Below are 25,445 nucleotides of genomic sequence, written 5' to 3' on the forward strand. Positions count from 1 at the left end.
AACCCATTTGCTGATGCTCTCGTTAGAGATAAAATTAAATTCCCCCAAAATTAATCACCCCCCTCTCTTTCGGCACAAAACTCTGCCTCTCTGTCCGCTGGATTCTGTTTGCATAAGTGCGTTTTTGTCGTCCTTTATAGAATGAGACTTCACAATTGAGAGATGATATTCTACCTTGACATTTTGACAAAGGTTGGGCCGCTCTGTTTGGGAGAGGTGTAATTTCACCTGCACTACCCCCATGAAACTCTCTTTGATTAGAAAGTCGCAACGTGACATCCAAGCTAGTTCTTTTGACCTTCGTATCCTTAGCAGGTAAGGATCTTGAAAAAGGGAACATGAACAACAACCCTTAAGGATATGGGGGAAGGAGGAGGAGGAGAAGGGTTGGTGAAGAAGGAAAAGGGGTAATGGAGAAGGAGACGGTGGTGGAGAAGGAGAAGGAGAAGTGGTGGAAAGGAGAATTGGTAGAGGAGAAGAAAGGATGGTGAAGAAGGAAAAACAGAAGGAAGAGGAGAAGGAGAAGAAGGGATGGTGGAGAAGGAGAAGCAGAATGTGGAGGAGAAAAATGAAAAGAAGAGATGGTGGAGAAGGAGGAGAAGGAGATACACATCTCACTTCATGATGTGCATAACTTGTTCATCAGACAGGAAAATGCAAAAAACATTGTTTACATGACAGCTGAAACATCCGCACCTTTTCAGAACAGGTCAGAAGAATATTTATGTACAGGGGGGGAGCAAAATATTTGTCTAGCAAGTTGGCAAAAGCAGCAGCAGACCTCCGCTATGATTACCTCAAACATAGTATTTTTCCAGCACGCCACAAACAACAGCATCCGATCAGGCGTTTTAGCATAAGATCAAAAGATCAGAGCTATGATTGGGACAGAGCGTCTTTCTACACAAAGGGGGCCTGTTTTGCTGTAAAAACAGTCCATCACGAACCAATCTCAGCAGGAGCCCCGAGTAACACCTCCTTTATAAAAAGCACTAATAGCAGGGGCAAAACCAAAGGAAGGCCAGCCTGACACACGAGATCAGTAACAGTTTGATGCTGGAAAAATGATCCTGCTTTTATTTTAAAACAAAACAAAACAGGCTTCGTTCATGCTGAATGAAAAAAAAATATCAGCTTGATTGCAACCAACGAGAGAATTCAGAGAAATTATCACGGCTGGTGCGTACTGCTTTTAAACTTATTTAGCAATGAGGGGATCAAGAGCATCTAGCAGGACTTTCCAGAAGGACACATCCACTTGGAACTTCTGCCTCAGGGTTTAAAAAACAGCTGATTTATGGAGACTGTGACCTCAACCTGACAGTCTCCAAGGGACCGCTGCAGGAGCTGTCGTTCCTTGTGTTTAATGGTACCTACACATGATGGAGATGTCGGCCTCACAGTTACCATGACTGCCAGCAGCCCTTGGAGAATCATGCAACCCAGCAGTTCAGCCACAATTTAAGCCATGAAAACTGTGCAAATCCGTCTTCTGCAGAGACTCTTGTAGCTCTCAAAACGGAGGACCTCTGAAAGCAGAATAACAGAGTTGGAAGGGACCTAGTCCAATTCCCTCCTCAAGCTGGAAACTCTATACCATTTCAGACCAATAGCCATCCAATCTCATCTTAAAAACCTCCAGTGTTGGAACACCCACAACGTCTGAAGGCAATTGGTTAATTGTTCTAGCTGTCAGGAAATTTCTCCTTAGTTCTAGGTTGGTTCTCTCCTTGATTAGTTTCTATCTGTTGCTTCCTGTTTTTTGTCTTCAGGGCTCAGGGTTCAGCAGCGAATGGACCTTGGGATTTGACATCTCTCCAACCCATGCTAGCCCCAAGAAAGGATTACTTGCGAAATTCATCTGGACCTTGTTCAGAGTCAATATAAAAAAAAAGGCTTAACCATCATGGGCTATTTGTAGAGGGCTTTCTTTGACCTCCAATCAAGAATTCAGCATTCTGGTGTAAAATGCTCATGATCTGACTAAGCAGCTTCCTGGATTCATCTTCTGGTCAAGATCTGAATTAGGTTAGAATTTGTTTTGGGGAATTTGAGTTGGGATAGGAAGCTATTGTTCCCTTGGAGATAGCATGCTAGGGACCACAGATTGGAAGTGGGCAACATCTGGCTTTCCAGGAAGAGCAGAATATAACTCTAGCTATGTTGAATCAGATCAAAGACCGATCTAGTCCAGTCATCTGTTGCCACCACCCAAACCCTTTGAGATACCTACACAAAGACCCAAGATCCAATCCATCTTCCTGAATCTTCTTCATACCCTTCTACAGAATTCCACTCTGACTTCCATTTTCATTTCTTTTCTATTGGGGTACTAGTGGTAGCAGAAGACTCCTTGCTTCTTCTGCGTACCATTCTTCTCCCTTTTGCTTTCACCCCCAAAATGCAAGATTTAGTACAAGAAGCCACTGCCCCACTCTGCCTTGGCTTCAGGCCACATAATGTGGATGGGACAACTGGATTGGACAGCCGTTTGTCTGAAATGGTACAGGGTCTCCTGCTTGAGCAGCGGGTTGGAATAGGAGATCTCCAAAATCCCTTTCAGCTCCGTTGTTCTGTTAACCTAATCAGTTCCACAGACTGTACAGGACTGTAACAAAGCCAGTTCAGACTTTTCAGACTGATTCTTCCTGCCTTCAGTCTAGTACAGGTAATCCTCGACTTACAACAGTTCATTTAGTGACCATTCAAAGTTACAACAGCACTGAAAAAAGTGACTTATGATCGTTTTTCACACTTAGGACAGTTGCAGCATCCCCGTAGTCATGTGATCAAAATTCAGATGCTTGGCAGCTGACTCATATTTATGACAGCCGTAGTGTCCTGGGGGTCATGTGACTTTGTGACTTTCTTACAAGCAATGGGGAAGCCAGATTCACTTAACAACCGTGTTGCTAACTTAACAACTGCAATGATTCTATTCTATTCTATTCTATTCTATTCTATTCTATTCTACCATGTCCAATTCTCACTGATTATGGACCAGGCTCCCCTCACATATTCTGATCTTAGGCAGCTTCTTTCAGTTGTTTTATGTTCTGACTGGTGTCAGCTTTGATAGTGTCCAGCCATCATGTTTTTGGGTGGCTTCGTTACCTTTTATCTCTGACTATTTTGAGCATAACTGCTTTTTTCTTTTCATTGCATGACATGGCTGAAATTAATAAGGCAGAATTTTGAGATTTTGCCTGCCAGAGATACATCTGATTTTATATGCTACGATACTTGCTTCTTTGTCACCTTTGCAGTCCAAGGGACACACAGGACCTCCATCCAACTATTCTATTCTATTCTATTCTATTCTATTCTATTCTATTCTATTCTATTCTATTCTATATTCTATTCTATTCTATTCTATTCTATTCTATTCTATATTCTATTCTATATTCTATTTCTATTTCTATTCTTATTTCTATTCTACTCTACTCTACTTTACTCTATTCTATTCTATTCTAATCTAATTTTGATTTTCTCAGCCAGCTTCGGGTAAGCAGTCAATGGGAGAAGCCAGATTTGCTTAATAAGTGCATGATTCACTTAACAGCTATTGAAAAAAAGGGTCATAAGGTGGGACAAAACCCACTTAACAACTGCCTTGCTTAGCAACAGAAATATTTGGCTCAATTGTGGTTATAAGTCAGGAATTTTAATATCTGTTCTAGATTCCTTTGTAAATAGTTTATACATTTATTCTTATTTATTATAGCCACCCAACTCCTGAATTCTAGGCAGTAAACAAAATCCCAAAAAATCCATAAAACATCTGTAAGACCACACTAGTTCTGCAGCCTCTGCAGAGCCCAATATGGGGTTTCTTGAAGCCCTGGAAAGAATTAAAATGTCCCCATTAGGGTTTGGCAACCTTCACTGTGTCTCAAAAAAGCATTATGGGAAATTTAAACGGCTCTTTTTCCTATTGCTCTGTAAGTCCAGAAGAGACTGCACCGATCAAGGATCCCTAAAATGATCATTTCCTCAGAACACCATCCAACTTTCTGCCTTTGACACCGATTGTCTCATGTTTAACAACCACACATAAATGATTTCCTCCTTTTAAGTATCAGCCATCTTTTCCCCAGTCGCGGGCCGGAAAGATTTAAAATGTGGTCACGCTTCGGGGGCTATTGACAGTTCTTGCCCAAGAGCTTGTATAATCGTGAGTGAAACGAGTGTGCAAAACCCGGCATGAATGAGAACAGACAAAGTCTCATGTGAGGCGGGGCAAAATTTCAACTCTCTTGTAAGCCCCCACCAAAAGTTGCCAAAACCCAATGAAGGTTTGCAAGAGATTGGGAAAAAACCCCACTTATGTTATTTTATTGATGAATGAGCTCCCTTGGGGAGGAGATGGGTCTTCAGAGATGTGTCTCCAAACCAACCTCATATCTCACATAATCCTTTGTAGGTTCCGGTAATCGGATTATAAATCAATTGAGTTGGTATGGACCTTGGAGGTCTTCTAGTCCAACCCCTTGCTCAAGCAGGAGACCCTATACAATTCCAGACCAATGATTGTCCAGTCTCTTCTTTAAAACCTCCAGTCAATGAAGCATCCACAATTTCCAGAGGTAGCCCCCTTCTACTGCCTAATTGTTCTCGCGGTCAAGAAATTTCTCCTTAGTTCTAGGTTGCTTCTCTCCTTGACAAGTTTCCAACTATTACTTCTTGTCTTGCCCTCAGTGTTTTGGAGAATGGGTTGACCCCCTTTTCTCTATGATTGTCCCTCAAATCCCGGAAGACTGCTGTCATGTCATCCCTAGTCCCTCTCTTTGTTAGATTAGACCAGCGGTAGGCAACCTTGGCTCTTTTATGACTTGTGGACTTCAACTCCCAGAATTCCTGAGCCAGCCATACTGAGGGGAAAGGGAGAGGTTTCCAAGCTGAGCCATGCTGGCTCAGGAATTCTGGGAGTTGAAGTCCACGAATCATAAAAGAGCCAAGATTGCCTACCTCTGGATTAGACATACCCAGGTCCTACAACCATTCATCTTGTATTTTAGCCTCCAGTCCCCTACTCAACTTTGTTGTTCCCCTAATTATCTTTGTAACAAATGAGGTTACAGAGTCAAGATCTGTAAGTCTTCTCACCTAATTCCTTCTCCAACATTTCTATTTAGGAGAAGACATTGTCCTGTCTTCTCCCAGATAGAAGGGTTGGGGAAGGAATTAGGTTGTGACATTAGAAGACAATGTCCTGGCTTCTTTTGGCTGCAAAAGTGGATGGCGTTAGTGGAGATGGCTAAGTTGATTGCTTTAATTGAAGAAAAAAACAAAACAATTACTTTTGTTTCTACTTGGAAACCGCTTCTGGACTTTGTGCTTGAGGCGGGAAAAAATGAAACTTTGATTTTGGGTTTTACTGATTAGATAGGTTTGTCGTTATAGAAATGGCTAGTTTGTATTATTGCGTAAACATAAAAAGTTGAAGTTCGATGCTATTATCTAATTCTACTGTGCCAAAGGGAGTTGAAAGTCAACGCCTTTTCTTCCTTTTTTCCATTTTCTCTACACTTTCCCCTTCCCTTCTCCCTCCTTTATTTTCCTACTCTTTTCTTTTGTATTTTTGTATTTTATATTATAAAACTAATAAAAAAAATCTATGCTGAATGGGTTGTAAAGGTTGGTATAAAGGTGATACCAGAAATAAAAATAAATATATATATATATATGCGACAAAGAATTGAGGCCTTTGAACTATGGTGCTGGAGAAGACTCCTGCGAGTCCCTTGGACTGCAAGGCATTCAAACCGGTCAGTCCTAGAAGAGATCAACCCTGACTGCTCTTTAGAAGGCCAGATCCTGAAATTGAAACTGAAGTACTTTGGCCACCAAATGAGAAGGAAGGACTCACCGGAGAAGAGCCTAATGCTGGGAAAGATGGAGGGCAAGAGAAGAAGGGAACAACAGAGAAGGAGGTGGCTGGATGGAGTCACTGAAGCAGGAGGCGTGAACTTAAATGGACTCCAGAAGATGGTAGAGGACAGGAAGACCTGGAGGAATGTTGTCCATGGGGTCGCGATGGGTCAGACACGATTTTGCAATTAACAACAACAACATATATGGGTAAAAAAGAAGCCACTGTCCTGGCTTCTTAATAACGTTTCCCAATTCCTATTAAGAGCATGAGGGAAGCTATGCGGGTTTCCGAAAGGGCCTGGCGGCTGTGCATCTTTTTCTCTGCTCCTCTTCGTTGCCATAGCAACAGACAGTTTGAGCACCTGATCAGGTCACAGCAACCAAGCCTCTTTTGCTGCATCTGTCTAAGATGAGCTGAGCTTTCTGTTCATCCGCAGCTCCTTTGTACCTTTTTTTTTCCAGACTGAAAACCTTCCCTTCCCTGTTAGGGCCCCCGTAGGTTGCTGCATAGAGAATTATGGCTCTCCCCATCTTATGTAAGCACAGACTGTCCTGGATCTTTGCCACCGGCCCCTTGCTGATGGAAAGGAGAGAGGGCTGCATTGAAGGTACCAGCAGGCAGTTCGAAGCTGCTTTTACTTCTCAGGCGCCTTTTAACTACAGAGAGAAATATTCATTGCCACCATAGGAGGGCTGGGGAGACCCGATTGAAAGCGGGGTGTGAATCAAAAATCTGTTGGGTTGGCTGAAAGAGGAACTCTCCCACTCCCCAAATAAATAGAAACAGGAGACATCCAAGCCCAGCCTTCAAGGCAATCCAGACCGAGAAGCTAAGAATAAAAAGATGCTGAGATTCTGGAAAGCGTGCAGAGAAGAGAAACCAAGAGGATAAGGGAGCTGGAGGCTAAATCATACGATGAACGGTTGATAAAGCCAGGCACGCCTAGCCTATCGGAGAGAAGGAATAAGGGAGAGGAATGTGAGAATTGTCTTCCAGTACTTGAGGGGCTAGCACAGAGAAGAGGGGGTCAACTTATCCTCCAAAGCACCCGAGGGCAGGGCAAGAAGCAATTTGTGGAGATCCAGCCTAGAACTAAAGAGAACTTCGCTGACAGTGGGGGAGAATTAATCGATCAAACGGCTTGCCTTCCTGGAGTTGTGAGTCCTACTTCACTGCAGGTTTTCAAAAATACATAACCATTTGTCCAGAATGGTATAAAGTTTCCTGCCTTGAGCAAGGGGTTGAACTAGAAGACCTCCAAGGTCCCTTCCAGTCCAGTAAACACTGGTTTCTGGCAAAAATGATGTAAATCATGGTTATGAGACCATGGGATGTTGCAAATGGCCATAAATATGACCCCAAATGAGATTACATGAAGACAGGGGGAGGGGAGGGGAGGGCACAGTAGAACTTCAAATCCAGATCATAAGTAGCTTTCGGGTGGGGTGGGGGGTCTGTTGTAACTTAGAACGGTTGCTAAGAAACCAGCCATAAGTTGAGGACTACTTGTACACATATGCCAAGAGTCTGTCCAATTCTTATTACTGGCCTACTTACTGTAGGCTTCACCTTCAAACACCCATTATGGATACCCGCAACCTCACCAAAGCTACTCATCCTTCCAAGTCAGGAGTGGGCAACTATGGCCCCTTTATGACCTGTGGACGTCAACTCCCAGAATTCCTGAGCCAGCCATGGCTGGAAGTTGAAGTCCACAGGTCATAAAGGTGGGCAACTAAGGGTTGCCCACCCCAGTTCTAAGTCCTTCAAATTTAATTCTGACTGTGGGAGCAACACAGCCTGCTGGAGAACAGGCCTCCTTTTTTAAGCATCCCGCCACGGTCTCGCCAGCGAAGAGAGGCAAATATGGAATATTATTCCACTCAACCTTCTTCCGTGAACCATGAGAAGTTTCAGAGACTCAGTTTTCACCCAGTTGTAACTAGATAAGGACTTCTCGATGTTGGAGTGCATTTACAAATAAATATACTAGCTGAGCAGAAGATTTGAAAATGCAACTCAGCACTCCACATAGCCAAAGGCCACAGCATTTTTTTCATATGGAAACAATTAGCACTTTCCCTTTGGGTATAGACTGAGGGGAAATTCTATCATCATCATCACCATCACCGCCACCACCATCATCATCATCATTCAGCCTTCTTAGCATAATAGCAAAAATATCTTGCCTGGTTATTAACCAAGTCCTGGCATTATCTGTTTGACTGATAAACCTCTGGGGGGAAAAAACCCATCATAGTAATCATGCCAGGGAACAAAGCCACTGGTCCAGTCCCAATGTCTACACAAATTCGGCATCTTCTTCCCTGTAATCAAATGTGCAGATGACCTTGGGGAATCAGGGGAAGAGATACTGCCAGAAAACAATCAGAGAAGAGAATTTTGAAGAAGGAACAAATTTAGGAAGGACCCACCCTAATGGATCAAGCAGTTAAAAGTGGGAGTGAGAAGTCTGAACTTTCAGATTTGTAAAATTCTGTTAATGTGGCCTTACAGTAAAGTAGAATTAGCTCCTTTCCTGTCTAGTTTATCTAGGAAGGCTGACATTCCTCTAAGTGCATCGTTAACGTGAAGAATTCATTCCCATGTTAGTGTTGATGGCCACTAACATAGACAGTATGGAAAAGGGGATTGGAACAGGCTTCAAACACTCAGTTACCTCCAATTGAGAGTAGCCTGCCTCCAAATACTAGGAACAATGGGGGGAGAAGGCAGATATGTCTCCATCGGAGAAAGCAACTCTGTTTGGAAGAGTTTGTGGTAAAAGGAAACCAGGCTGTCAAAGAACACGGTGGCAGGTCACCATCAAAGCTGACGCTAGCCAAAGCATAGAAGAACTCAAAGAAATAGTGCAAGATCGGAAGAGTTGGAGAGACTAAATGGATAACATCATCATCAAGTCTCCATCCCTCCATCTTTCAAGCAACCCACAGGTATCTATTTGTCCACTGAGAGAAGATGGCACTCAGCCTGATCCAGCAGTGCTGTCCTTCTGTCCTGATGCCTTTTGGCCCCAGTCCCTAGCCCAGTTCTAGGAGGTGCAATCTTAACACATCTGGAAGACATTGAGTTGCGGAAGGTTTCCTTATTACCATTAAGCTACAACTTTATGTAACGGATATGTGTCCTATGTTCTCCCTAGTTTATCCCTGCCTCCAGTTTTCTTTCTTTTCTTGTTTCTGTTCCTAGATTGTTCTCATGATCACTACGTTGCAACAGCAGTGTTTATTTTTCCTTGTAGGCCGAGTGATGGACTGATGGATTTACTGGCCTGTTTTCCCCCTGCAGTTATTGCCAACTCTGAGCAACTTAATTCCAACTCTTCTTAAAGAGGGTTAAAAGAAAAAAAATTAACAATTATAATAAAGCATAACGGAAATAAAGTCAACTCCAGCACAATGATGCAATTGCAACAACATCTCCCTGCAGCAGGGAATTCTAAAAATGTAATTAGAGCAACACTCCCTGCAGGAGGGACCCAAATCTGATCATGCTGGCTTCCCCAAACCCTACGAGGCTGAGAACCAACCAGATCACATGGGAAATGGAGCTCTACAGAAGGAGGAAGAGATTGAAAAAGCTCAAGTCTCTAAGGTTCCTGCTGGTGGCATTCCATAAGAGAAGAAACACACAGGAACCACTTTCTCTAAACAGTCTCAACCCAACCCAACATCCCAGGAGAACTAGCTAGTGGTTCCCTATTTCCATGAAATAGTGGGTGAAGGCTCACAGTCACATTTTTCAGTTGCTGTGCCTGTAACCAAACACCAGGAATTCTATGTATTTGCCTCTATGCTACTTAAGCTAACTTCTCTTTGCTTTTTTGATGCCTACAAGGCAGTGTTGACTCCTGACCTGGATGAGTCCCTGCAGTTTTCTTGGCAAGGTTTCACAAATGGTTTGCCATTCCTGGCTTCCCAGGGCTGAGAGGGAGGGGCTGGCCCAAGGCCACCAGGCTGGCTTTCTGCTAGAACTAGAACTCATGGTCTCCTGGTTTCTAGCTTGATGCCTTAACTCAGTGGTGGCGAACCTATGGCACGCGTCCCAGAGGTGGCACTCAGAGACGTGCCATGCCCCAGAGATGGCAACTGTTCCTCTTCAACCAGCTGCCTGCTAACTCACCGAGGTCCCACGTGGCTGGATGCAACCAGGCATAGCTGGCTTCCCTTCCCCCCCCCCCCGTCCTGTCCCTCCTGGCCTCGCATGCTCTCCTTTTCCCAGGCACAACCCACTGCATCACCTCCTCAGCTGTCGGCTGGCCATCCAGCTCAGAGGTGGCTTCTCTGAACTGCTGGTGGCGGGTTGCAGAGCCCCAGAGTGTGCTGGTCGAGGGGCCGGCAGGCTGTGGCTGTTGACGGACACTGTTGGCCCCCATGGGCTCACTGGCCTCTGTGTGCAGGGGCCGATGGTGTCAGGCAGCAGTCGCCCTGCCTTGCCTCACCCCGCAGGACGAGCCTCCTGCCTATCACCGCACCTGCCAGAGATCCCCTGGATCTGCCCCACCCCAGCCCACCCCACAGGCGTCCCTCCCCACAAGCAAAATTGAGGTGACCATGCCCACCTTGGCCACACCCACCCAATCTGCCATGACCACAGCCATGCCCACTCAATGGGCCACGCCCACCTGGCACCCGGCGATAAATAAGTGGGTTTGGGGTTGCAGTTTGGGCACTCGGTCTCTAAAAGGTTCACCATCACTGCCTTAACTGCTACCCCAAACTCGTTATCTCTAAGCTTTTTCAAAAAGCCTTCAAAATATAAGTTGACAGCATCTATAATGAAACGGTGCGTATTAGGATGCAAATACATTTTGCTGTTTTGCTAGATGCATTTGTTCTGGAGACGTCTTATTCTTTGGAGCGATGGATGCTGTAACCCGCAGAATCTCTCTTTGATTGAGGAAAGAAGGGGAGGATGCAAACCTACTGGACAGGCAAATGCCATTGGGAGCGGATGGTCCTGAACCAAGAAGCATTTCAAAGGGATCAGCCAGCATCATGAACTGCACCCAAAAGCCCACTAGAAACAATGACGTTCCCAAAATAGAGATGTGTCATGTGTCAGCCTTGCAGGTTAGTCCAAACAAAGAATTCCCAGAAATACTAGCTCTAACTGTATTGTAAGGTTACATTAACAGAATGCTACAAGTCTGAAAATATATCGCTCCTCCGTCCTGGACCTTTACAATCCAAGAAACTAGGGAGGGTCCCTGTTAAGACATTTGTTATGCCCCAAAAATGAATGAATGAATGAATGAATGAATGAATGAATTAATGACTGCTTCAGTCATTCCTGGAAAATAGTGTCCTTTTCTATCTCCTGGAGCCCAAATTAGTTTAAGAGGGAGGGCCCCAATTTGCCCCCAACAGCTGTCACATGAGCAGTGAGCAACACAGGTGTGTTGCAAATAATAATAATAATAATAATAATAATAATAATAATAATAATAATAATAATAATAATAATAATAATAATAATAATAATAATAATAAAGTTGGAAGGGGCCTTGGAGGTCATCTAGTCCAACCCCCTGCTCAGGCAGGAAACCCTATACCATTTCGGACAAATGGCTATCCAGTCTCTTCTTGAAAACTTCCAGTGTTGGAGCATTCACCGCTTCTGGAGGCAGGTTGTTCCACTGGTTAATTGTTCTAACTGTCAGGAAGTTTCTCCTTAGTTCTAGGTTGCTTCTCTCCTGGATGAGTTTCCATCCGTTGCTTCTCGTCCTGCCTTCAGGCGCTTTGGAGAATAGCTTGACTCCCTCTTCTTTGTGGCAACCCCTGAGATATTGGAACACTGCTATCATGTCCCCCCTCGTCCTTCTCTTCGTTAAACTAGACATACCCAATTCCAGCAACCGTTCCTTATATGTTTTAGCTTCCAGTCCCCTAATCATCTTTGTTGCTCTTCTCTGTAGGCCACAAGTGGCCTACAAGTGGCAATTGCCTCCAACTCATGCTTTGCAATTGCTTTCCATTCCCAGCACAGCACCAATTGGCATGCCCCAAGACTCCAGCTTTGCATTGTGTACCCATCTGAGTCATGCCATTGCCGTAGCTACAAGACGATTCATAGATATTGGTTTGCCTGCCCAGAAGCCCAGGAAGGCCATCACAAGTCTTACTGTCAACAAGAAGAACACTGCTCTTTAACTAAACCAGTGTTTCTCAACCTTGACAATTTTAAGGCATGTGGACTTCAATTCCCAGAATTCCACAGCCAGCATTGCTGGCTGTGGAATTCTGGGAGTTGAAGTCCACATGCCTTAAAATTGTCAAGGTTGAGAAACACTGAACTAAACGGACATCCGGACTTATAGCCATGCTTCAACAGTTGCTGCAGTCTAGAAAATATTTGCAAATTAATTTCTAGATGATGGGTTGAAGGACACATTTTGTTAGCTCAAAAGATAATCTCTAGAATAGACATTCTAGCTTGCATTGAATCCTAAGAGCTAAAGCTGGGTTAATTGTACTCGTGATATATACTGGTTAAAATGTGCCCAAATGAGCCAGTATTTTTTTTTTGCACTGATTTCTTTTACTTTACTATTCAATAAAGAATAATTCCTTTTACTAAGTTATGAAATAATGGGTACGATGAAGACTGATGATCTAACCAACTCTTATCTTACAAGACCAAGTTATGTGGAAAGGTTAAGAAGAAGGGAGGACAACATTGGTTGTGGTGGGACCGTGCCAGATCAGATGTTGCGGCTGCATTTGTTTGTCACTGCCCATCACTAGTACTTTCTGAGCCATTTTTCTGTCCCACTCACCCCAGGTCTGTGGGGTCCTGGTTTCTCTTGGTCTGCAATTCTGAAAGGTTGAGTGGATTTATAAAAATGGACTGCTGCTGACAGTCAGAAAGGCCAGTTATAACACAAATCATGCCATCCTCCTAAGCAGAACGCAATTTAATGGGCGTTGGATAGAAATAAGCTGAAGAAGATGTCAAAATAAGCGTGGGAATTCTTTTTTTCCCCACCAATTCTCATTCATTGGGATAGAGAATATACTTTTATATATAATATATACATTAAAAAGAGACAGGATATTTTTGAAAACAAGAAAGGAAAAATATACCCAAAGTAATAGGTGCCTTGGGCATAATCCCAAATCATCTGGCGCATCACTTTGAACACCATTGGCATTGACAAAGTCACCATCAGTCAATTGCAAAAGGCAGTTTTACTTGGAACAGCTTACATCCTGCGACGATACCTTTAATATTATTAAACAGTAACATCTACCTGTCCCAAGTCTTGGGAAGGACTCGATAGGTAGACACAAATACTAAATCCAGCCTAAACATCTGGCGGGTTGTGCAAACAACCATGATAAAATCATCTTTCAAAAGGAAAGGGAATTTTAGTGAAATTACTAGGGGAAAAGGATGTATATGAAAGTCTTTCTCTTATCTTAGTTACTTGGATTCTCACGCTTATGTTAAGCCCTAAGGGAAAACATCAAGAGGAAACATCTTTCCACCAAACATATCAAAAGCACTGATAGAACATCACTTAGGGAAGATCCTTTCCTAGAAGCATTCCCTGGGAGAAATTCAGAAACGTTATTGGTTCCATTCCCTGTCCACACTTTGTAGTATAATAGTCCAGGAAGTCACTAAATGTGAGTTTACTTTCACTCATCAATATACCATTACTCTTTTTAGCCAAAAGCTCATGGTCCTCCTTGAACCTTTTAGAATTCTTTCTTCTTTCCTATGCTGGGTGAGATAATTGATGTCCTCTGGAGATTTCGGAATACTTCCCATTATTCCTAGCAATTTGGCCATGCTATCAAGTGCTTCTGGATGCTGAAGTCTCAAACACTGAAGGGTATCAGATTCCTTCTTTCTATGCCAGTGGTTCTCAACCTGTGGGTCGGGACCCCATTTGGGGTCGATCGACCATTTCATGGGGGTCGCCATGCAAGGCTGTCCGCCATTTGTCCCCCTTTTCCGGCGGGTGCCTTACCTCCCTTGGGCTGGGCCAGCTGGTGGTCGGCCTGCTCCGTCTCTGCCGCTTGCCGGCTACGCCTCGGCCGGCGCAGGGGGCGGAACCACGCATGTGTGGCGCTCCCGGGCAGGGAAAGTCCTCGACTTACGACCGGTTGGGTAGTCCTCGACTTACGACCGGTTTAGTCCTTGACTTACGACCGGTTTAGTCCTCGACTTACGACCGGTTGGGGGTCGCGGCATTAAAAAGGTTGAGAACCACTGTTCTATGCGATGATACTGCTTAATGGTCTTGGTGGCGCAGTGGTTAGAATGCAGAATTGCAGGCTAACTCACTGTTGATTGCCAGCAGTTCGATCCTGACCAGCTCCAGGTTGACTCAGCCTTCCATCCTTCCAAGGTCGGTAAAATGAGGACCCAGATTGTTGGGGGCAAGAGGCTGACTCTGTAAACTACTTAGTGTAAAGCAGTATGAAGCAGTATGTAAGTCTGCTATTGCTATTGCCATTGGTGGTAGCAGATCACCAGGGCCCAGTTTCCAGTTATCCTTATCAGAGCACTCAATGGGATACGGGTGCTAGGGAGAACATTAGCAGACCATGGAGCAATGTGAAGAGAGGGAGAAGGAAGGAGAGGCAGCATGATAACATAGATGAGTAATATTTGAAGGGAGGGGACAAAGGAGCAGATAGTATGGAAAAGTCATCAAGCAGAAAAAACTCTTAGGTTAAGTCGCCATGGAAAAAGCAGCGCATATAGTCGCCCTGTCTTTGCCAAACCCTGTTACCTCCATCTGTTGCTTAGATCAATGTCTGAACACTATTGGCCACTTGTTAACAGAGTGATGGCAGGAGTCACTAATAATAAAATCAAACCCTGTTAACAACAGTCGTGTTTTAATCTTTTGAAACGGCATCAAATAAATCCGCACACATTATCTGCTAATGTTTGATTTTCTTCTCAGCAATTTGGAGACATGATTAATAGAATTAATCAAGAGTGGGCTCCAGTCCAGCATCAATTGTCTCCTTCCATGTGACCTCAAGGCTAAATCTATACCAGAATTTGTGGGCTCTTCTGTCCATCCATTTAATGAAAAGAAGGACTAAGGGGTGACATGATAGCAGGGTCCCAGTATCTAAGGGGCTGCCACAAAGATGAGGGGGTCAACCTATTTTCCAAAGGACCTGAAGGCAGGACAAGAAGCAATGGACGAAAATTAATCAAGGAGAAAAACAACCTAGAACTAAGGTGAAATTTCCTGACAGTGAGAACAATTAACCAGTGGAACAACCTGCCTCCAGAAGTGGTGAATGCTCCAACACTGGACGTTTTTAAGAAGATACTGGACAGCCATTTGTCTGAAATGGTATAGGGTCTCCGGCCTGAACAAGGGGTTGGACTAGAAGACCTCCAATGTTCCTTCCAACTCTGTTATTCTGTTATCCAGCCATCCCTACATACAGGAATCAGCTTGAGTTGCTGAGGGAAAAGTGACACGTACAATGGCTGGCATATCCAAAGATGCCAATTCTAATTAGCCATGGATGCTATGCAGATGAAAAAAAGGGTTGAACATACTTTAGGTGAGATGCAAGAAAAGAGAAGTTTCTTCGGGATACAAAGAGGATAAGGAAAAGAAGAAAGACTCTATTTTCATGAGTGTGGAATGAATCCATGGGGAAGAAGATTCCGACACATCCATTAGAACAGAAGCAGGTGACTTCATGACTATCATCAACGACTGCTGTCCATCATGGTTGGGACTTATGGGTTTTATGGTCTAAAACTATCCAGAAGAAGCCCTGTTTCTTACCTATATAGGAAAGGATGCATGGAGAATCTACACACAGCTAGCCAGAGGAACAAAAAATAAGTTCTAAACCTTGCAACATGGTCACACACACATACACAAAAAACTAAAAAAATAACAGTGTGATCCATCCTTTTCACAAAATGCAGTTAGGACATTTCAAATCCCAGCAAGCAAACACAGCCAGCTGCTTTCCTTCACATTCCTCTCCATTGTAAATGGAAGCTTAACACCACTGAGGGGACCGTATGTCCTTCTTCAACAGGATACATTTGAAGCCACCAGAACTCTCAACACTTCATCCCCCTTCCTCATAGCTCCTCGCGCTGCTGCCTGACGCAACTGCTCAGTGAGTGGACCAACTTTGCTCTAAAAGATTCATTAAAGATATAAATGGAAGGTAAAACTAGAAAGGTGAATATTGTCATACAGAATAACAGAATTGGAAACCTAAGAAACAGACCGAGTCAAAATCTGCCCAGTGGAGCTCCTTAGAAATTTTGAGAGCATGTCACAAGTGCTCACAAGAAGATGGATATAGATGGTGGATTCAGATGGATGAGGTCAAAGAAGTTATCAACAGAATAACAGAGTTAGGGGGGACCTTGGAAGTCTTTTAGTCCAACTCCCAGTTTGACCAGGAGACCTTATACCATTCTGGATAAATGAGCTTCCAATCTCTTCTTCAAGTGATGGAGCACCCACAAGTTCTGAAGAGCAGCTGTTCCTCTAGTTAATTGTTCTCACTTTCAGAAAGTTTCTCCTTAATTCCAGATTGCTTCTCTCCTTGATTAGTTTCCATCCACTGCTTCTTGTCTGGCCTTCTGATGCTTTGGAGAATAAGGAGAAGGTAAGAAAAATAGATGGGAGAATAGAGGAAATATCAAAAGCTAAAGACCAGTAAAGATCACTTATTTTAATTTTATAATACAAATTAGCTTGAGGATGAGGTTTAAACATCTTAGCAACTATAAACAAAGTTACTTGTTACACCCTAGGCTACAGGATAGAGTGAACAATGGAAATTATCATCTCGCACTCAAATGGAGAGGTATCTGAGGCTCAACATGTCATCCATATTTGGCCACCATTTGGGACTTGCAGAAACCAGAATCTGAAACCCAAACTTGTGATGATGATGATGATGATGATGATGATGATGATGATGATGATGATGATGATGATGATGATGATGATGATGGTGGTGGTGGTGGTGGTGGTGGTGGTGGTGGTGGTGGTGGTGGTATCATCCATTCAGCCGTGTCCATTCTTGGTGATTCTATGGGCCAGGTCTCTCTACATCTTTTGATCTTGCACTACCTCTTTGAGTTTTTCTTTGCTCTGGCTGGTGTCAGCTTTGATGGCGTCCACACCCAAACTTGTATCAGGTTTCAATTTTGGTTTCTGCAAATTCAAAATACTCCATGTTCAGATGAGAGACTAAGCCTCAGATAACTCCCCTTCATTGGTTGGTTGCACCAAGATAAAAGAGCAAGACATGCCTCCTCCTGAATTATTTTCGGTGAATTATAATGTTAGGAGAATGCAGCAAGATACACAATAAAACAGCATAGAAGTAAATGTTTTTGGAGTCCTGCCTTGTTCATCTACTATTTAAAACCACTGGGCAAATCACAGTTCAGACAAATCTTCTGCCTGCTCTCCATAAAGCCACCTATGGACCATTCTGCCTATCATAACAAATGCCTGGCACAACTTTATAACCGCAAACACAAACTGAATTGGCTGATTTAGCTCAACGTGATCTCTGGCTGGCATGAACCAAGTGTCCTCCTGCTAAGCTACAGCTTAGCTCATCAAAGGAAGCACAATGCTAGAGGATTGTTATTGTCTTGGCACATAAACGGGCAAGCACATTCAAGATCCTTTCAGAAAGACATTGAATGGAAGACGGTGGATTCAGGAATCTAGAAGCTCCTTCTCAGATCATATAATGGCAGTAAAAGACAATAACTCCAATGAGGTCACTTTCAGATCTACCAGTGTGTTTCCAGATGCCAGTTGTCACTTGGCTTGGGGCCAGGTTACCTAAGGCAGGGGTCTCCAACTTTAAGACTTGTGGACTTCAACTCCCAGAATTCCTCAGCCAGCTTTGCAAAGTGTTCCTCATGGTGTAGAAGAGCAGGCAGAGCTAGGGGGATGGAGTTAAGTGCATCATCAGCTTAGAATCATTACATCCCTGTAAATGGTCCAAATCTAACTCTTCTTGAATTCCTTTGACCCTTATCTGGGGCCAACCTTAAACTTTGTTGACTAGATTCTTGTATATAGACTTGAGCAATAAATCTTAACTGTAATTTAACCTATGGTCCTGATTCTTTGCATCTGGCACATTCTGGCTAAGGAATTCTGGGAGTTGAATCCAAGCATCTGAAAGTTACCAAGGGTGATAGAATACAGTAAGGAGGTGGATCCCTGGAAGGGAGGTGGTGATTCTAGAGGAATAAGAAACAACACAGTCAAGATATTTTATATGAGAAAAAGAGGGCGTAGGCAGCCTCTCCCTAATAGTTCCCAGAATATCATGCAAATACAGACAGTAGAGTCCTCAGTCTGGCAAGATTTTGTCTATAGGTGTGAAACAATAAAAAAAACCTCAGCTTGGAAGACTCATTAAGTGTCATTATTGGTTTGGGGCCTGACACCAAGCTCGAAAAAATAAAATCTGTCATGGAATTTTTAGGTAAACTATTGCTTTCTACTGATTGAATAATCTTGCTTTAATTTTTATTCATTAGGTAAAATTACAAAAACAAATCAAATTACTGAATAATCATTAAAGTGACAGGGGAGCTGTATCTGAACTACAGAACTCGTAAGAGTTTCACCTGGGTGTCATTTAGTTATGTCTCCTCACAGATTTTGTTCCTTGTTTCCACAAATGCTCACATACCAAGCTGAAGTCTACCCTTGTGTAAAATTGTTCCAGCTCTGTCTGACTGGCAACTGTTACATCATTCTTTTAGAGAAGAGGAAAGGAAAGCTTTATTCGGAATAAAAAATAAGGAATTGAGATAAGAAGCTAATTTAGAGGAGGCAGTGGCCAAAACAGAAAAAATATATATCAAAAGTCTTGCTTCAGTGTTATGAAAGTATTGACAATCTGTATAGTCTTAATCTGGATTATTGATAGGATCGTGCAGGGCAGTGTGGCTATGTGGAGAACTTGAGAACATACCAGAACCTTCACAGGGGATAAGTATCCTTTGACAATATAGACTCCATCAACCATCATAAAACATTTTTTTGAGCAATCCAGACCTCTCCATTCCTCAATCTATTCTCCTCCAGGAAGTCTGGATGACAATCTCACAAATCTCAAACGGCAGGAATTAAGGAGGCTGCAGTTCAGCACTTCAAGAAGACCCCAGGCTGGCCAAGTCTATAATAACAAATTGTCACGTTTTATGGTAATCAGTTCTATTAGCAGCTTCCTCAGAGGGTATCCAGCACAGATGTCCAAGAAGCGACTCAAGGCCAGCCTTTGACAGTCTGCAGTAAACGTTCACCTTCAGTTAAATCTGCTCTTGAAGGCCAATAAATGGAAACCATAAACTCCAAAGCTGCTAAATGTCTGTGGAGGAAATTCTTAGTCATCCAGGTCATGGTTGTCCCAAAATTGCTTTTTCAAGAAGCAACTGGACTTCCTTTGTTTTGTTTTTTCCTTGAAGATGTTTTGCTTCTCGTGCAAGAAGCCACTTCAGTTCTGACTGACTTCCATTCTCCACCATTCAGTTAGAACTGGAAAAGCTTCTGGCATGAGAAACGAAACGCCTTCGAGGAAAAAACAAAGAAAGTCTAGTTGCCTCTTGAAAAAGCACCTTGGGGACTTCAAATCTGCAGTTGTTCCACCATTTTCAGCAACCTACCCATGACCGACCTGTTTTCAGCTCTATTTGCTTAGCTTCTCTCCCCTCCCCTCCCTCCATCTTGCAAGAAAACACACACAGAGACAGACGCCCACGCACTGTGCCTCTTGATGTCTCTTACATACTGAGTGCGCACACAATACAAACACACACACTCACCGGTCCTTTACTTTCCCTCCTCAGTAATGTGTTCCAGATGCAAAAGTGAATGGTGTGACATGGTCTCTTTGCAAGTTTTTAACACCGCATCCATGGCATGCATTCTGCCACTTCCAAAATGGCAGCTTGGGACCGATCCACCGCAGACTTTCTTTCCTGCAAGCCTACTTCAGGGGAGGGGGGGGGGCATGAGCTGCTCAAGCCTATAAATCTTATTTATTTCCTTCCCTTATTCTACTCATTGGTCTTTCTGCTCCCAACAGTTAACGACCCCAGTCAATATAAATCCCATGAAACATCCACAAGTTGTTCCTATTGGCAGTTACCCAATATTCCTTTAGAACTCAAGCGTTACATTGAGGGTTTTGTAAGGGTTGCGATATTGTCTCCATCCTAGACTACGGTCAAAATCCAGCCATGCCATCTTAGAATGAGTAGGCATAGCCAGTGTGGAGCAAATAGACAGGTAGACAGATGTGCAGGTAGACAAACAGAAAACTTGCAAATTCTATTAGCAGCCTCATTGTCTTTGAGACCCACATCCCTGATTATTACAATTTTCACACTCAGTCTGGCCTTCTTTTGCTTGGGAATGGCTGGTGTCTACCGTTTAACCCTGAAGGAAGGAAAAGATGGAGCAAAGAAAAATTATCTGAAACCGAAGGAGAATGCAACAGAAAGTGAACCAAATCTCCTGCCGTTATGGATGAGCTGAGGACCTTTCAACCCTAAATTACTCAGATTGATTTGGTAATGAAATGGATGGCCGTTCCAGCATTCTGTCTTTAATGTACAGCGGGTTTCAGTTCCTGAATTTTTAAGGCCTTTCTCCTTTATCTGCCCGCTGTTTTACTGTTTGCAACCCTTCACACAATGTTTCCACTTTACTGGCTCGCTGATTTGGGGCAAGGAGGAGAAAAAAAAAATTGGACGAAGAACAAGGGAGAGAAAAGGAATCCAGGAAAAAAGAAGTAGGGCGGATGTTTATAACGGTGCTCCGATTGAAGGATTTGCAAAGAAATTGTTTCGCAGAGCAAGAATCCTAGCCCGTGAACCGCAAACAAAATAAAGCTTCCATCCTCCATTGGCTGTGAAGTTCTGAGTGTCCAACCCGAATCATTCAGAATGTCAGAACGTCTTTTGCTACTGCCAAATAACAGATGGAAACGCAGGGAGATCCCTACGGAACCCAGCAGGGATCAGAAAGGGGAAAGGCAGGGAAAGAGCATCGGTGTCAGCAACCAGACACAACAAAGATCTTGTGACTAGGAAAAGCAGCAGGGCCGGAAGTCCAATTGGTTCCCGTCTCCTCTCTAGCTGCATGACCAGACAAAAGATGCTTTGAGGTAGCGCACACGCGGTATTGCTCAGCAACATGTGAGAAGCAGAGGAGGAGAAGAGGGCAGAGCCCAGCAATACAGCACTGGCTCCCCACACTGAAGATCCTCAGTTCAATCCCTGTAGCTAAATCTGTCCACCCTGGAGGCCCCCCTAGAAAAGTTGGTGGACTTGCCATTTTAAATGGTCACTAAATGAATGGCTTAAGTCAAAGGTCCCCAACCTTTTGGGCACCAGGGACCGGTTCCGTGGAGAGAGGTTTTTCCAGGGACCGGAGGGTGCATGGTTTTGTGTGCTGCCTGCATCCCACGGATGGGGCTTTGCTTGTTTGCTGGAATGTCACAGCCCAGTACCGGTCCATGGCCCGGGGATTGGGGACCCCTGTTCTAGTCCAACCCTTGCTCATTTGACCATTCTGGTCAAATAGCTGTCCAGTCTTTTCTTGAAAACCTCCCTTGATGGAGCACCCACCACTTTTGGAGGCAAGCTGTTCCATTGATTAATTCTTCCCACTGTCAGGAAATTTCTCCCTAATTCTAGGTTGGATCCCTCTGCCTGAATCCCATGGATGGGGCTTTGGTTGTTTGTGCAGACCAGTTGCTGGCATGCTGAGGCCTGGTACCAGTCCATGGATCAGCAGTTGGGGACCCCTGGTTTAAGTCAAGGACTACCCCTATGTATTTGTACATCTGAACCATTTGGACCTACACTATGACATATTTGCTAGTATTTGCTTGCACCATGAATCCTTCAAGAACAGTGTCATGTTCCCTAGGTCATATTTGGCTACGATCTCAGTGTTTTTATGACAAGATGATGGCATCATGGCATTTAATGCAATTGCTTCCTTTCCTTGACATCACCCCACCCACCCCCGCCAAGTGATGGTAGACCACATACATATCTGCAAAAGATGCTTTTGCATGCCAATATAATAACAAGCTTTTTCTCTTTTCTCCGTGAGTTTGTTTGTTTTGTTCCTTTATGAAGAGTTTGGAAAAGAATGCAACTGACATTTATTCTGAAACATATAATGATAGTGATCTTTCCTCTCTTGTCATGTCTGATTACGTGTCCCAAGGACAATTGCAACCTGGTGAAAAATAGGCTGCTTGTTGATAGTAGGAATGGTTAGTCTACTTGAAAAGCTGGCCGTCATTTTGTCCTTGTCTCCTAAGAATAGGCCACAGATTTGGAAGTTGCCCCTACAACTGGTGGTTCTTTCTTCACCTCCTGCATTCTTCTCCAACTTAATGGCCTTCTGATGGTGGTGATGGACTTGGTTGGGGATTCTGGAAGGGGTAGACCAGGAGTGTCCAATTTTGGCCACTTTAAGACTTGTGGATTTCAACTCCCAGAATTCCCCAGCCAGCATGGATGAGAAGTGAAACTTTTCAAAGAAAACAAACAAAACAAGAAAATCCAGCTGCTCTTTGAAAAGGGCACCTTTCGGACAACCATGACCTGGATGACTGAGAAGCTCCATAGACAACATCCCTGGTTCTTTCAATCTCCTGTCATAGGATGTGGTTGGTTTCTAATCTGCAGCTCATCAACATCGCCACTCTGAAAGTGGCCCAGCCTCTCTTTCAGATCTGGTCCAAGGGGTTCCTCATCCTTAGCTTGCCTGAGCTGTATGAAACGGCCTCAAACCTATGCAGCTTTGAAGGAGCCTCCCTTGAATCAATAGCTCCTAATCTATTCTGAAAATAACTCTCACCCCATCAATATCAATTCTCTAGAAAAAAATTGGCCATCACTTCTAATTCTTGCACAAGCTGGATAGAACACTAAATAATAGGCAAAATGTCCTGGTTATGGTCCCACACTGTTCTCCTGCAAATGGACAAATCTAACATTAGGAATTCATTCCCATTATATTAACCCCTTCAGAAAACAACAACAACAGGTTTTTGGATATTGGTGTTTTGTTGTCCCTGATATTCTTATAATCTCTAGACTGTTTTTCCTAGAGCTGTTTGAGGCTGTATCTCAGAGGGAATGTCTTTTGAGGTTGTTTGTATCATTTAATGGTCAAAAAGTACAGGGAGTCCTCGAGTTACATTCGTTTAGTGACCATTCCAAGTTACAACGGAACTGAAAAAGGTGATTTAGGAAGGTGATCGCATGATCCCCCAGAACACTGCAACCGTCACAAATATAGGCCTATTGCCAAGCATCTGAATTTTGATCCTGTAACCATGGGGATGCTGCAATGGTCATAAGGGTAAAAAAAATCATAAATCACTTTTTTCAGTCCTGTAGTAACTTTGAACAGTCACTAAATGAACTGTTCAATAAGTTGAGGACTGTCTGTATACCGATAATGGAGAATGTTTATAGCTCAGGGTTGAAATAAGAGGTCCTTCTTGCTCTCTGAGCTTGGTGGTTTTCTTGCAGACGCTTCATTACCCAAACTAGGTAACATCATCAGTGCTAGAAGGGCATGGGGTTTGTGGAGGAGAAGGAGAAGGAGAAGGAGAAGGAGAAGGAGAAGGAGAAGGAGAAGGAGAAGGAGAAGGAGAAGGAGAAGGAGAAGGAGAAGGAGAAGGAGAAGGAGGACTGTAGGGTCCTTGGTGCTCTCTGAGCTTGGTTTTCTTGCAGACGTTTCATTACCCAAACTAGGTAACATCATCAGTGCTAGGAGGGAGTGGGGGTCTATTGGCGAGGAGGGGCAAGAGGAGGATGAGGGAGGAGGCTGTGGGACCCTTGGTGCTCTCTGAGCATGGTGGATTTCTTGCAGACGTTTCATTACCCAAAACTAAGTAACATCATCAGTGCTAGGTGTCAAAGCTGGGAGGGGAGGAGAAAGAATGTGTGTGGGGATTAGTTAAGATAAGAAACCACGGGCTACAGAACTGAAGGGAAACTTTGCCCTTCAAACTGATTGGAGAACGTGATTTATGACTGCAAATTAGAGGAGGGAATTATGATTGAATATTATGTGCTCAGGGAAGGGGAATTCAGATCTTGGCATCCACCACGCTGTGCCGACACTTTGTTTCACGATTAAAGACTTTAGAGGAAGTTCTTTGAAGTGTTTTGTTAGTCGGAACCATGACACTAGGAGGGAGTGGGGGTCTATTGGCGAGGAGGGGGAAGAGGAGGACGAGAGGGGAGGCTGTGGGACTCTTGGTGCTCTCTGAGCGTGGTGGATTTCTTGCAGACGCTTCATTACCCAAACTAGGTAACATCATCAGTGCTAGAAGGGCATGGGGTTTGTGGAGGAGAAGGAGAAGGAGAAGGAGAAGGAGAAGGAGAAGGAGAAGGAGAAGGAGAAGGAGAAGGAGAAGGAGAAGGAGAAGGAGGACTGTAGGGTCCTTGGTGCTCTCTGAGCTTGGTGGTTTTCTTGCAGACGTTTCATTACCCAAACTAGGTAACATCATCAGTGCTAGGAAGGAGTGGGGTCCATTAGTGAGGAGGGGGAAGAGGACGACGAGGGGGAAGATTGTGGGGTCCTTATTGCTCTCTGAGCTTGGTGGTTTTCTTGCAGATGTTTCATTACCCAAATTAAATAATTATCAGACTACACTGATGATGTTACCTAGTTTGGGTAATGAAACATCTGCAAGAAAACCACCAAGCTCAGAGAGCATCAAGGACTCCCCCCCCCCATCACTACTATAACTGAGTCCACCCACTCTGCTCTCGGTTCTCCTCGTCTTATCCTTCCTTCCACCTTTTCCAGCATTATACGCAACATAAATTGGGTGTCGTGTTGTGAACCACTCTGCTTTTCATTTTCGACATATAAATATCCCCGATGCAGCCTTGTGTAAATAACTTAATAACATCACGGCTCTGGGTAAGGAGCATGCAGTGGTGCTCTCCCTTTCCAGGCATGTCAATGTTGCTGAACATTTTTGCCCAAGCAAAGACAAATGCCAGCCAGAGGGAGTCAGATGCTAACGTCTCTGTTGTGGGGCAGAACAGTCCAGTTCTATCCTATTGGAATCCACAGAGTCATTTTTTTTGGCAACAGAGGTTGCTAAACTACAGCTCCCAGCAGGCCCTGCCTGAACAAACAGTGAAAAGAGAGGCTGGGAGCNATAAAACAGGTTTAGGAAATCCCTTTCTGGATTTCAATCCTTTCCTCCACTTTGATCATAATGATGGTCTAATACTTTGCCCAGACAGTGCTTACCATGGTCAGGGAAGGGAGGGAGGGAGGGAGGGAGGGAGGGAGGAAGGAAGGAAGGAAGGAAGGAAGGAAGGAAGGAAGGAAGGAAGGAAGGAAGGAAGGAAGGACTTGCAACATTGTCAAAATCCTGTAAGTTCTCAAGGATGCCAAAACCTTTTCCTATGTAGAGTTCCATGAGACGGCAAAAGATTTTGGCTTGCTTTTCTTTGTTTGAACTGGAATGTCATAGAAGATTGTTTGGTTGTATTC

This window comes from Protobothrops mucrosquamatus, unplaced genomic scaffold (assembly GCF_001527695.2).
Source record: "Protobothrops mucrosquamatus isolate PMUCROS unplaced genomic scaffold, P.Mucros_1.0 scaffold1870, whole genome shotgun sequence".
In the NCBI taxonomy this organism is placed as follows: domain Eukaryota; kingdom Metazoa; phylum Chordata; class Lepidosauria; order Squamata; family Viperidae; genus Protobothrops; species Protobothrops mucrosquamatus.